Source organism: Lynx rufus, unplaced genomic scaffold, assembly GCF_022079265.1.
Source record: "Lynx rufus isolate CCGP_SWC_20201006 ecotype Redwood Valley unplaced genomic scaffold, mLynRuf1.p SCAF_2, whole genome shotgun sequence".
Lineage (NCBI taxonomy): Eukaryota > Metazoa > Chordata > Mammalia > Carnivora > Felidae > Lynx > Lynx rufus.
Genome location: NW_025814834.1, coordinates 164,004,886 through 164,018,841, shown reverse-complemented (window position 1 = coordinate 164,018,841; position 13,956 = coordinate 164,004,886). Strand labels below are relative to the sequence as shown.

Here is a 13,956-nt window from a genome sequence, read left to right as displayed (position 1 = left end):
GATAAAAGCAATTTATGTGAAGGCAGTTTATAAGTTGGATATTTTGAGTAATAGCAATCAGTCAGTCAATAAATATTCTTTTGATCACATCCAGGGTGAATGTAGTGTTTGCCCTCTGGCATCCAGGAAGCTGTTGCTACATCTCTGTCTGGCAAGGTACTCAGAGAGAGGCATTATAACTGGAAGAAAATAAGAAAAAGAAATGATGTTCATCTTTATCTCTGTCTTTCTACCATGACCTTCAACTTTATTACTCACTTGACAAATAGAATGTGGGAGATGGCTGTGAGCAGTGTAGTCTTCAGTTAACCCTGTAATTAAATATAGTTTATTTTCTTCACTGCCGGGGTGAGGGAACTTATGAAATTAATAAATCGTATGAAAGTGATGTGGTTTGCTAGATTTGCAGACGCAAGTCTGTTTTGAAATGCACCTTGTAGAATGAATTGGGCACGTGCAGAGTAGCAGCAGCATGGTAGACAAGGTCAGTGAGCAGAGTGCTAACCAGAATGACGTGGGTCTTGAGTGGTTAAAGGGGGTGACATGAGGTGATAATAGTTCAGGTGATGATAAAGGTAACAACTTTATGTTGGACACTGAAAGTCACAGGAAGCCAATGATGTGATATGACGTGATGTATCTTGAAGTCTAGGGAAGTTTCTGGTGAGTGCAGGCTCTGGGACTGTATACGTTGGCAAAGAGAAAGGGAAAGTGAAGCAATTAACTCATAAATTTTGTCAAGATGAGTGGACCTATGGATAATTCAGGCATGCACCACTGCTTTTGATCACAGTGTTGGAATGACCAGAGAAGCTCTCATACATCGACACGTGCAACATTTGTTAACTTGGTGTTTCTAATAACACAAGTTATTTTCTCACATCCATGTGTTTCCTATAATATTATGTACTTAATATTTTCCTTTAAATGACTTTAAATTTTGAAAAATGTACACACATTTATTTTTTTAAAGGGAATTTACTGTAAATAGGAAACCATTTGTCTTCTCCTAAATGGAAGGCAAAAGTACTTAAGATAAATATATTGATCACAGACCACCTAAAATCATCTCATATATCATGAATAATGAACATACTCTGGTTTGGAAAACATAGCATTATCTTATTAGATTATTATATCAGTATTTTCACTACTTTATCGGCCAAGCAAGAAAGTCTAAGAAAAATAAAGTTGGTGCTTAAGGTCACACTGTTGCTCACAAACACAGCTGGGATGAGCACCCAGGTTCTTTGTTCTGGTCTGTATTTATTATGGCCCATGAAGAGGCAGCTGCCAAATAAGAACCTAAGTAGGTAGGTAGAAGTGTGTTCTCAGGATCACCAGGAAGCAATGCATTGTGGTGGCATTGAGACTGCCTAATGGAAAGGCCCTGGACTCTTTCTTTAAATGCCCTAAATGCCCCCCATTGTGAATAACTCCCAGGACAGGTTGATACTGGGGCCTCATCCTCTCCAGCACCCGTCCCTGGCCACTTAGAGTTAATCCTAGTCTGAAACAAAAAGGAGCACTAGGAATAATTTTCAGTCTGGGAGTTTCTCAGAAGCCCTGGGGAGTCTTACACTTATTTAGACCTAGAGCTTCTTAGAAGACTTTGGATTGGACCAGGGGCCAAGCCTCTGGATGAGCATAGGTCAAGTGGTAGTCCTTCAGCTTCTTTGGTGCTTTGAGAATCCCATCCAGTGACATCAAATCTATCAACATGGTAGGACACAAGAGATATGGAGGACTTTGGGTCATTCCTGAGGGATTTCAGGTCCTGGAAACAATACTAGTAATGTAACAGGATTCTCACACAGAGAGTCATGACACCAAGGCTTTTCTTTCCAGGAAGCAACGTTATTCCTTGCTGGCACCACTCAGTTGGGTTGAGCCCTGAATATCAGAATTGAGCCCTGAATATCCCGTGGCATAGTTTTTTTTTTTAAATACATTTTCTATTTTTTTGTCTCCTATATATGGTAACACACACAAACATGTAGTCTGATTAAGTAGTCTCAGTTTACAAGGTCATGAGGGATGTCGTCACGTAGGCGCATAGCCAGGTTACCTTGAAGTTTTTTGTTTGTTTGTTTTTGTTTTTTTCCTTTTCTTTCTTTTTTTTTCTTTCCTTAGGGAGTGGATTCTACTACAATAATATCAGAGGAAAGTTAAATGACATATTCCTTAGGGTGAAATATCTTAATTTTTTTTAAGTTTATTTATTTATTTTGAGAGAAAGAGAGTGAGCATGAGTTGGGGTGGGGTATGGGCAGAGACTGAGGGAGAGAGAGAATCCCAAGCAGGCTCTGAGCTATGAGTACAGAGTCCAAGGCAGGGCTTGACTCATGAATGGTGAGTTCATGAACTGAGCTGAAATTGAGTCAGATGCTTAACTGACTGAGCCACCTAGGGGCCCCTAGAGTGAAACATCTTATACTTAATTAAATATGCAGTGGATACTAAATAAATGCTTATTTGAAAATACAGCAACATTTGAAGTCTTTTCCATGATGAGAGATTATACACTGGGTTGCACCTTTTTATAGATAATAATGACTCAATATTGGTAATTTTATATAGTTCAATCTGATATTTTGGTAGAAAGTGTGAATGGGACATCATGGACTTCTGTCATAATTCAGTAGTGAAGGTGTCATTAAACTTGATCAAGACATGCAACTCTTCTGGATCTCAGTTTCTTCATCTTGGTATTAATATGGGAAAAGATTGTTGGTTCCAACTGAGAAATTTATTTGTTTAATTAAAATTGGAAAAAGAATGATTACTTATAATTTTATTCAGTAAAAATATTTCAGAATATGAGGCCCAAAAAAAGCAATTTTTTATATGTGAAATTTTTTTTATTTTGAGATACTTTAGGTTCACATGTTATAAGAAATAATAAAGAAGATCTCTACATATTACCAGTTTCCCACTGGTAGCATCTTGTAGTAGTACAATGCAGAACAACATTACAACAACCGTTGTACCAGAACTTGGATCTTGGTCTATAGTTTTCTTTTTTTGTAGTGTCTTAGTCTGGTTTGGTATCAGGGCAATACTAGCTTCCTAAGATGAATTTGGAGATATTTTCACCTGTTGTATCTTCTGGAAGAGACTATATAGTGTTAATTCTTTAAACTTTCAATAAAATTTTCCAGTGCAACCATCTGTGCCTGGAGATTTGGGGGGAAGTTTTTAAACTATGAACTCAATTTCCTTAATAGTTTGAGGGCCTTTCTAATGATCTATCTCATACTGGGAAGTTGTGGTAGTTTGTGTGTTTTGAAGAAGTGACCCATTTATTCATGGTTGTCAAAATTTTGAGTGCAGAGCTGTTTGTACCATTTTAAATTATCCTTTTGATTCTCTAAGACCTGTAGTGATATCCCCTGTTGATTACCCAGTAGGGGCAATTTGTATCTTTTCATTTTTTCTTTGTCACACTTGCTAGAAGTTTGTTAACTTAAATGATCTTTTCAAAAAACCGGGTCTTTGTTTCATTGATTTTCTCTGTTGCTTTTTTTCTGTTTTCAACTTCATTAATTTCTGCCCTTATCTTTGTTATTTCCTTCTTCTGGAGTTTGTTTCAACTTTGTTTTTTAGGTTCTTGAGGTAGAGGTTAGATTGTTTATTTGAAACTTTCTTTTCTAATATATGCATTTAAATGATATAAATTTCTCTCTCAGCACTGCTTTAGTTGTATCTTACAAACCCCGAATGCTATGTTTTTGTGTTCTTTCAGTTAAATGTATTCGATTTTCTTTGAGACTTCCTATTTGACCCATGTTTTATCTAAAAGTATGTTATTTAGTTTACAATATATAGTTCTTCTCCTATTATCTTTTGTCGCTGATTTCTAATTTGATTCTTTTGTTACCAGAGAACACACGCTGTATGATTTTAATTTTTAAAAATTTGTTAAGCTTTGTTCTATGCTCCAGGTTATGGTCTATGTTGGTGTATGTTCTGTGGTTATTTGAAAAGAATGTTTCATTTTCTGTTTTTGGGGGAGGGTTTCTATAAATGCTGACCAAATCCATTGGTTTATGGCGTTGTTGAATTGTTGAATATCCTTGCTGATTTTCTGTCTAGCTATTGTACCGTTGTTGAGGTATTGAAGTCTACAGCTATATGTGTGATTTATCTATTTCTCCTTTAAATTCTTTCAGTTTCTGTTTCATGTATTTTGTAGCTTTGATGTTTGATGTAGAGAAAATACATCTTGGATTCTTATGTCTTCTTGATAGATTGAGCCTTTTATCATTATATTACATCTTTCTTTGTCTCTGGTAATTTTCTTTGCTCCGAAGTCTACTTTATCTGATGTTATCCAGCTCCTTTTTTCCCCCTTTGATTAGTGTTTGTTTTTTTCCCATCCTTTTATTTTCAACCTGACTATAGTAAAAGCTTGCATTGCAAGTAACTTGTTCTGTGAGTGTTCTGCAAGACAAGCAAACATCTCTAACAAATTTTAACTTGATAAATGGACGATGGCTTGCAATATGAGTAACACGTGATGCCGAACATCACATGATCACAACTGAGCCAATGGTTCTTGAAATTCTCTTTGACATATAAGTGCTTTGGATTACAAGCATGTTTATGGAATGCATTATGCTTGCAAACCAAGGTTTTACTTACATTGTTACTTTAAAGAGAGGTTCTTGTAGATAGCATATAGTTGGGTATTTTTTAATTTGCCCTGTCAATCTCTTTTAATGTATTCAGATCATGTAATGTAATTATTGTTGTGCCAGGGCTTACGTCTGCCATTTTAATTTTTATTTTGTTTGTACTGGGTTTTTTTTTTATTTCTCTGTTTTTGCTTTCCAATCTGTGATGGGTTGCTTGAACATTGTTTAGAATTCTATAGATTCATATAGGTTTGCCTATATGTCTTTGAGCATATCTTCTTGTAAAGGTTTTTTAATACCTGCATTATGTATTACACTGTATATACGTAACTTACCACAGTCTATGGATGTCATCATTTTACAAGTTTGGGTGAAGTACAGAAATCTTATCTTCCTTTATATCTCTTTACCCTCTCCATTTCTAATCGTCTAACATGTTTCCTCTTTTTATATATTTAGAACGACAACAGAGGATGTTAACAATTTTGGCTCTAGATGTCAAACATAATTTAGATAACTCAAGAGGAGAAAAAAAAACCCCATATTTACTCATACGTTTGCTTACTGTGTTCTTTCTTCCTGATGTCCCAAAGTTCTTTTATCATTTCCTTTCTTTTACAAAAGTTCTTTCAGGCATTCTTTTAGGATGTATCTGCTAGTGACAAATTTTTTGTTTTCCTTCATCAGACACTGTCTTGATTTGTCCTGAAGGACATTTTCTGTAGGTATAGGATCATGTGCTGACACTTCTTTTCATTCATTACACTGGTTTCTAATGAGATATTTCTTATTTTTCTAATTATTTCTCTCCTATAGGGAAGGTGTTTTCCCCTCTGGTTGCTTACAAGATTTTTTTTTCTTTGCTTATTGTTCAGAAATTTAATTATGGTATTTTTTGGCTTGAATTTCTTTAAATTTACACTATTTGGGGGTACATTCAGCTTCTTGAATGTATAGGTTTATGGTCCTTTCCAAATTTGGCATGTTTATGGTCATCATTTCTTCAAGCACTGTTCAGCTCTGTCCTCTGTCTCCTCTCTTTTCAGGACCCTGAAAATGTGAATGTTAGATATTTTGTCCCACAGGTCTCTAGGCTCTGTCAATTTTTTTAACTTTAGCCTATTTTTTCTTTTTTTCAGCTTAGATAGTTGCTATTGTTCTGTCTTCTAGTTCATGGATTCTTTCCTTTGTCATATTCACTCTGTTGGTTAGTCTATTCACTACACTTTGTATTTCTTCTTTTTTTAAATTTTATTTATTTTTGAGAGAGAGTGTGTGTGCACACATGCACATGAGTGGGGGAGAAGAAGGGGCAGAGAGAGAATGGGAGAGAGAGAATCCCATACAGGCTCTGTGCTGTTAATACAGAGCCTGACGTGGGACTTGAACTCACGAACCATGAAATCATGACCTGAGCCAAAATCAAGAGTTGGACACTTAACCAACTGAGCCACCCAAGCACCCCTACACTTTGTACTTAAAAAATTATACTTTTTTGTTCTAAAATTTCCATTTGATTTGTCTTTATATCTTTTATGTCTTTGCTGAGGTTTTCTATTTTTTTTCACTTGTTTTCAGTAGGTTCATAATTGTTGATTAATGCATGATTAACATGGCTGCTTAAAATTTTTGTCAGATCATTCTACTTTCTGTCATCTTGGTATCAGCATCTAATGTTTTTTTTTTTTATTATTCGGTTTGAGATTTTTTGTGTTTTGGTGTGAGAAGTAATTTTTTTTTGAAACCTGAATCTGTGTTGTACTATGAGACTGTGGTTATTGTTTAAGCATTCAGTTTTAGCTGGCTTTCTCTGGCATTGTTCAAGCTGTGGAGGGGGTGTGCCACCTCATTACTACCACATAGAGGTTTACTGTTACCCTCTAATGGTACCAGAAGAGAGAGCTTCTCATTATCGCTGATTGGAAATGGGAGTTCTGGTTCACCGCATGGTCTTCACTGATAGTGGAGGGGAAAGGAAGAGGAAGTATGCTTGTTATTGATGATCAGGAATGAAGTTCCTGACTCCTTACTTGGTCTTCTTTGACAGTACCCTTGTAGGAGTGGTGAGACATCTTGTGATAGCCTATCATGGATGGAAGCCTAGGCTCCCCACTCAGCCTTTGGTGGTGTGGGTGTGGATGGATCCATGGCTATTCTGTGATTTGGCTGTAGTAAAGCAGTTGTTGTCTAAAAGTTTTTTGTCCTGCTTGACTGTGACTTTTCTGGTCTTTTTGCTAAAAGAGTAGACAAAAAAAAGTTGGGGCTTTTTGTGTGTCTGTCCATTGGCTTTTCCAGGTTGCTGACTTCTTCAACTTCAGGTTTGGGATATATGAGGTAGAAAGGGAAACTCACCATGGTGTTATTCCATGGGCCTCAAGGTTCTTAACCAGTCTTCCTCTTCTCTCCTCTTCTCTGTACTTTTTAGAGTCTTCTTATGGTCATTTTCATATCTGGTCCATCTACTTGGTGGGAGGAAAAGGAAAAATTTATCTATCCATTTTCCTGGAAATAGAGGTCTCAGGAAACATACAATTTAGAAGATCTTTGGGGAGCCTGGGTGACTCACTTTGTTAAGCATCCAACTCTTCATTTCAGTTCAGGTCATGATCTCATGGTTCTATTGATCCCCATATCAGGCTCTGTGCTAATCGTGTGGAGCCTGCTTGGGATTCTCTCTCCCTCTCTCTCTGCCCCTCTTTTTTTTTTCTTTTAAAGTTTTTTTGATGTTTATTCATTTTTAAAAGACAAAGAGGGACAGAGCACAAGCAGGAGTGGTACAGAGAGAGAGGGAGACACAGAATCCGAAGCAGGTTCCAGGCTCTTGGCTGTCAGCACAGAGCCCAATGCAGTGTTCAGACTCACCAACCATGAAATCATGACCTGAGCTGAAGTTGGACACTTAACTGACTGAGCCACCCAGGTGCCCCTAAATATAAGGTTCTTTTAAGCTTTATCCAGCCATCCTTGTTTCTGGGTTAACATCCTGACCAGCTGACAGACTCACTGACTAACTGACTGATTGATAATAACCAACCTTTATGTTTATCAATATAAGAAATGATGATATATGTGTACTGAGGACAGAGTTAACACTCAATGATTGATGCAGAGATACATAAAGGCTATTTTTTCCCATATTGAAATCTTGTTTTTGCATTATCTAACAAAAAAAGAAAAATTCTAGGGACTCCTACCATAAATTTGCCTCTCTATTTACTTTCAAGTTCTCTTGGTCACTATGGGTTTAAGAGATTTAAGAAATGCAGTTTTGGGGGCATTTGGGTGCCTCAATCAATTAAACATCCAACTTCAGCTTATGTCATCATCTTTGTGTTCATGAATTTGAGCCCTGCATTGGGCTTTGCCTTAGTGGTGCGGCCCTGGTTGGGATTCTTTCTCTCTCCCTCTCTCTCTTCGCTCCTTCCCCACTTGCACATTCTCTCTCTCAACATAAATAAGTAAACTTAAAAAAAAAGAAATGCAGTTTTGAGAAAATTGCCCTATTTATTTTCAGGCCCAAATGTTCTTTATGGGGCAAAGAAAAACTAGTGGTTCTTCGCTCATGTCACAGATAGATTATCTGGATATTTAGCTTGACTTTGTTTAGATACATCTGAACAGTAGGAGAATAAAAAGTAGAGCCCAGTGATTATGAACCTGATGCACTTCTATTGTGTAAACTTAACGCTTATTGAGTTATAGGTTTGTTTGCTGAGTTCCTGAGGCTATCCACAGACTCAGGCAATCACTTCATGAAGTAACTGCCTCATCTCTACAGCACAGCCAAGTACCACAATTCTAGCTGGAAGTCATGTTCTGTACTCAATATTGTAGACACAGTAATCTGGCAATTGCACAGCTAAGTAACTGTTCTATAATAACAATCAGTGTCTGTTAATGACTCAAAATGCAATTGGCAAAGACAACATTTGATAGTCTGAATGAATGGAAGAAACACATTTTCTTCCTCAGCAGACCACACAAAATCAGTGCCTGATTATCAGGCTGGCGGGTGCAATCATTCCACCAGCCATAATGGTTATTGAAATTGTTTATAGGCCTCTCAAAAAGATCCTGGGAATAACAATAGATAACATGTTTCAACTGAAGGAGCCAAGACCAAAGAATTACATCTCACAAAACTTGTTAGTAAAAGCAAATTATTCCTGGTAACTTCAATAAATGGCAAATTACTCTTGGCAACAAGTGATCAATAATGTGTCATTGCCAGAAACAATCATCCACAGTTCATACCCAAGTTAGGAAATCATCCCTAGCATTTTGACAAGTGGGGGCCACAGCCATACTTCACTAATGGTCATGGTTTGATCATAAAGTAGTATAGCAGAAATGAAATAATAATAATAATAATAGTAATAATAATAGTAATAATAATAGTAATAGTAATTGTTATTTTCTGTTTTCCTACAAACCAGCAGCCATGATATAATTTTGTTTGGAAAACATCCTTTACTTCTCTGGACATACTATGGAAGCATGAGGATTATGTGGGAATGCACAAAAGCCTACTCTAATCATTATTTTCCCAGATAATGTTAGTGGTAGAACATGGCTCTCCTTAACACCTCATAGTCCAGGTTGAGAATAGATAAGTTTATTGTTTCTTTTCCATGACATATCACTTACATACTACATACTCATCTTCGAGCCCTTTATCTTTCTATTCTTCTGTCTTTATATCTAGTAATTTATGCCTCTATTCATTGACCCTCCTTTGTACCCATCCACCTATCTTTCTTTTTTAAAATTATGTATGTATGTATGTATGTATGTATGTATATATGTACGTATGTATTTAGAGAGTGCGTGCATGAGTAGGGGAGGGGCAGAGAGAGAGGGAGAGAAAGAATCCCAAGCTGGATCCACACTTAGCACACTTAGCCCCTATGCGGGGCTCAATCTCATGAGCCATGAGATCATGACCTGAGCCAAAATCAAGAGACAGACACTTAAATGACTGAGCCACCCAGGCACCCCCACCTATCTTTCACAGTACCTTTCTCTCTAACCAGAAAAAAGTAAAATAGGAAGAAAGAGGAAGGAAAGTAAAGGGAAGAAAATAATATTTTTAAGAGGCATATAGAACATAAAGAAAAGGAAAAACAGCATGATGAAATAGGAGAAACACGTATTTCTGGATTCACAATGAACTTTTTTTTTTTTCAGCTCCATTAATTCCTGGCTATATGACCAGGGACAGGTTCCTTGAATCTCACCTCCTGTATTTTGCAACGGATGATACCATGTCTCTACTTACCTCAAAAGATGAATGCAAAAAGTGTCATCAGTTAACAAACATGAAGTCATTCTGTAATTGCAAGGTGCAAAACAAATTTTATATAGTTTTTATAATGAACTTGCATATAATATAGATAATATACTGGATGTTTTCATTTTGTAAGTGTGCATTCTTCTCTAAGAATTTCTTCTAGTATTTGTGTGGTTTTATTTTTAAAAATTTTAATATCTATTTTAACTGGAATTTATCCTGTGCAAAGTATGAAAAAGGCACCAAATCTTTCCCCCCCATATAGACCTGTAGGTGTTCTAATACCATTTATTAAAAAGTTTATCTTTCCCACTGATTCAGATGCTGCTTTTGGCATATACTAAATTTTCATATGAAATTGGATCTTTTTTGTATTTTTAAATTTTGCCTATCTATTCTTATGTGAATACATGATGTTTAATTCTATGTTCTTCAAAATATGTTTTCCTATTCGATTCTGTGCATTATTTTCTTTTATTTCTCTTGATCACAGTGTTTTCTCTTGTCCATGTTTAAGTGAAATCATTTTTTTTTCCACACACTCTCAGAAGAGGAGTGTTGGCCAGCATTTTCCTAGCTTCACAGTTGTAAAATGACATCTTATTATTGCAGAGTGGTCAAATACATGATTTACACTTCTATGACCCACCTTCTTTGTTCTCCTCCCGTACTTTCACCTAGATCTTTTCTTTCATTTAGTCCTAGTGTCTTTATCCTGCTCAGTTTACATTCTACTCCCAGAAGACTCTCCGGAGGCTGGTCTTTGTCCTACAAAGGAACTTTAGTTGTTTTATTTAAAAATTTTATAGGGTACAAACTGACCCATACCATCTGACCTTTTGCTGTCCCTTTGCACTCACTCATGGCTTGGAGTCTGTGAAACCAGTTCCCACTTTTGGTGTTGTTCTAAGAAGGACCCATGAGCTTTCCAGAATGGATCCCTCAATCTGGGGTTCTTGGGCAATTCAATTTCTGAGTCCTTCTGCTTTCTCAGCTGTCAGAAATTTCTCACCTTCTCTGCTTACTCCCTCACAGTCTCCAGTACAACCGTTGTAGTCAGTTTGCTCTCAGTTCCTCAATGTTGGGGTTGCTAGAGAGAACTTGTTTAGTTTTGCTGTTTTCATTTTGTTTAGATTTGGCTGCTTTGTTTTGCTATACTGTTTGCTTTGTCTCTTTTGTAGGGGAGTTTGGAAAGTCAAAAACTATCCTGTTCCCCTACAGTCTTCCTTTGAACTTCACCCCTCGGTTTCCTTATAATAGTTTCAAAGGTTTGTCTTTCTGTATATAGTTATTGACTCTATGTTTTATTTTCATGTGGGATATGAAATAAGCATTTAACTCTATTTTTTTCCATTTATATAATTTCCCCCACATACATGCACCTTTTCTTCTTATGATTTATAATACCATATCTCTCACAGGTTTTCATAAATGCTTGGCTCTGTTCTGAGACCTGTATTCTATATTTCTACCCCTACACTGAAATTGCTGTGCTCCAATTACCTTAGGAATTCTCTTTCTTGATCTTTGCTGCTACAAGTCCTCCTCACACCTCTTCCCTATTCTTTGTTGTTGCTGTTCATAATGTACTTCTCTATTCTTTGTCTTCCTCTCATCATATGAGTTTTATTATCAGCTTGGTAATTTTGCTAAATATATTAATGGAGTTTTGGAAAGGCCTGGCTTTTTAAAAACATATTGATTCTTCTCACCTATACATGTGATATATCACCATTTATTTACAGATTTTATGTACATTGAATCCAATAGCTTTCTGAACTCTTTGTTAGTTTTCGTAGATTCTCTGTAGAGTCTCTTGAACACTCTTTACAGATAATATCATCTACAAAGAATAATTGCTTTCTTTGCTTTCCTAAATTTATATTTCTTTTCTTTAGCTCATTATTCTGACTGGGCTTCCAATTTGAATTGTTTAGTAGTGGTGGTGTAAATAACATTTTTATCTTGCTACCATTACTAAGGAGTATACTTCCAATCTTTTACCATAAAACATGATGCTTGTTCTGTATTTTTAGCAGACATTTTTATCCAGTTTAAAAAAAAAAGATACTTCATCTCTTGCTCCCTAAGAGTTTCTATCATGAGTAAGTGTTGGATTTTACTGAAGGTGAAGGTCTTTCTTCATCATTTTAGCATTTTGTGTCACATGTTTTATTTTACTTTAATCTATTTACATGATGAATATATTCAGAATTTTTTTGCCCAGTATTAATAATACTTGCATTATTGGTTAAATCCACCTTGTTGATGATATATATTATAATTTATGTCGCTAACACGAATTCAGAAATAATGCTATTGGCAATTGGTTCCTGTCTTTCACAAAAGTTCTCAAACAGGGTGGGAGAAAGTACTTATCTTCTTGGAAAAATGGGTGGTAAAGAAGGGAGGTAAGGAAAATGGAACACTAGCAAGCAGCTCTCTTCGGGAAGCAGGAAGGTAACAGGTAGAAGGTAGATCCCTGCATCCCAGTATTCTCCAAGCCTAATCTTACCAGGTAACTGGGGCTGTCCTAGAAGTCACAATTGACCAGTACATGGTACTAAACCATATCTAGACTGGGACAGACCTCTACCATGTTGTTGGACCCATAGAACGTCCAGTGGTCTAGCTGTGCAGGTCAAATCAATCATTTTGTTAGTCTTATAACAAAGAAAGTCATCAACTTATGAGACTTTTTTTTTTTTTGCACTTCATCTACTACATATACAATTTGGTATGAGAGGTGCTCTCTGCCAATGGCCTGAAATTCAAATTGACTGAGTCTTATTGAGATGGGAATGTTAGGCTAATGTTAGTATACCCCCAAGCTGAAGCAAGAAAATTTAAGTGACAGCCTTGAAGGAGAAAATAGTGAGGTGCTAGGTCTTTCTCAAAAATCTTATTTAATGTAGAAGTGAGTCTCAGGAAAAACACTGGATTGGGATAGTGTCTTTCCTTGTGAGGCTATTGTTCAAGTATATTCAAAAGAGCAGCCACTAAGAGGCAAGTGGATAAAAAAGGCTGTATTAGAGTTCTCTAGAAAACAGGACTGAGACATAGGCAAAGATATAGACATAGATACAGATTTGGTGATATCTAGATCTAGATCTAGATATCTATCTATCTATCTATAGATATAGATATCTAGATATATCTATCTATAGATATAGATATCTAGATATATCTATCTATAGATATAGATATAGATATATCTATCTATAGATATAGATATAGATATATCTATCTATAGATATAGATATAGATATATCTATCTATAGATATAGATATAGATATATCTATCTATAGATATAGATATAGATATAGATATATCTATCTATAGATATAGATATATCTATCTATAGATATAGATATAGATATATCTATCTATAGATATAGATATAGATATATCTATCTATAGATATAGATATAGATATATCTATCTATAGATATAGATATAGATATAGATATAGATATAGATATAGATATATCTATCTATAGATATAGATATATCTATCTATAGATATAGATATAGATATATCTATAGATATAGATATATCTATACATAGATATAGATATAGATATAGATATACATAGATATAGATACAGATATCGAGAGAGAGAGAGAGAGAGAGAGAGAGAAAATGCAATTTATTGTGAGAAATTGGCTTACAGGATCATGGAGGCAAGAAGTGTCACAATTTGCCATCTGCCACTTAGAGATACAGGAAAGACAGTTGCTGAATTTTAGTCCACCTCCAAGGCCTGAAAACCAAGGGAGCTGATGGTGTAAATTCCAGTCCAAGGGTAGAAGAACAAGATCTCAGCTCAAGCAGGCTGGCGGGAAAAGGGATGTATCCCTTCTTCCTCCACCTTGTGTTGTTATTTAGGCCCTCAAAGGGTTGTATGATGCCTAGAGACTTTGTGAAGGGCAGTCTTCTTTATTGAGTACAGCAATTCAAATGCTAATCTCGTCCAGAAACACCCTTACAGACATACCCAGAAATTATGTTTGATCTGGGTCTCCTG

The 13,956-nt window shown here is 35.9% G+C and overlaps 1 long non-coding RNA gene across 8 annotated transcripts in view; it reads left to right on the top strand.

Annotated features, from left to right (window-relative positions):
- Positions 1-13,956, top strand: part of LOC124516346 (uncharacterized) — a 106,174-nt gene that overhangs the window by 13,830 nt on the left and 78,388 nt on the right. For 2 of the 8 annotated variants that reach the window (XR_006963029.1, XR_006963027.1), the window contains exon 3: positions 9,825-9,979. The exons of the other annotated variants lie outside the window; for them this stretch is intronic. This is a non-coding gene — a long non-coding RNA (uncharacterized LOC124516346). The remainder of the gene's footprint in view (positions 1-9,824; positions 9,980-13,956) is intronic. 8 annotated transcript variants of the gene reach the window in all.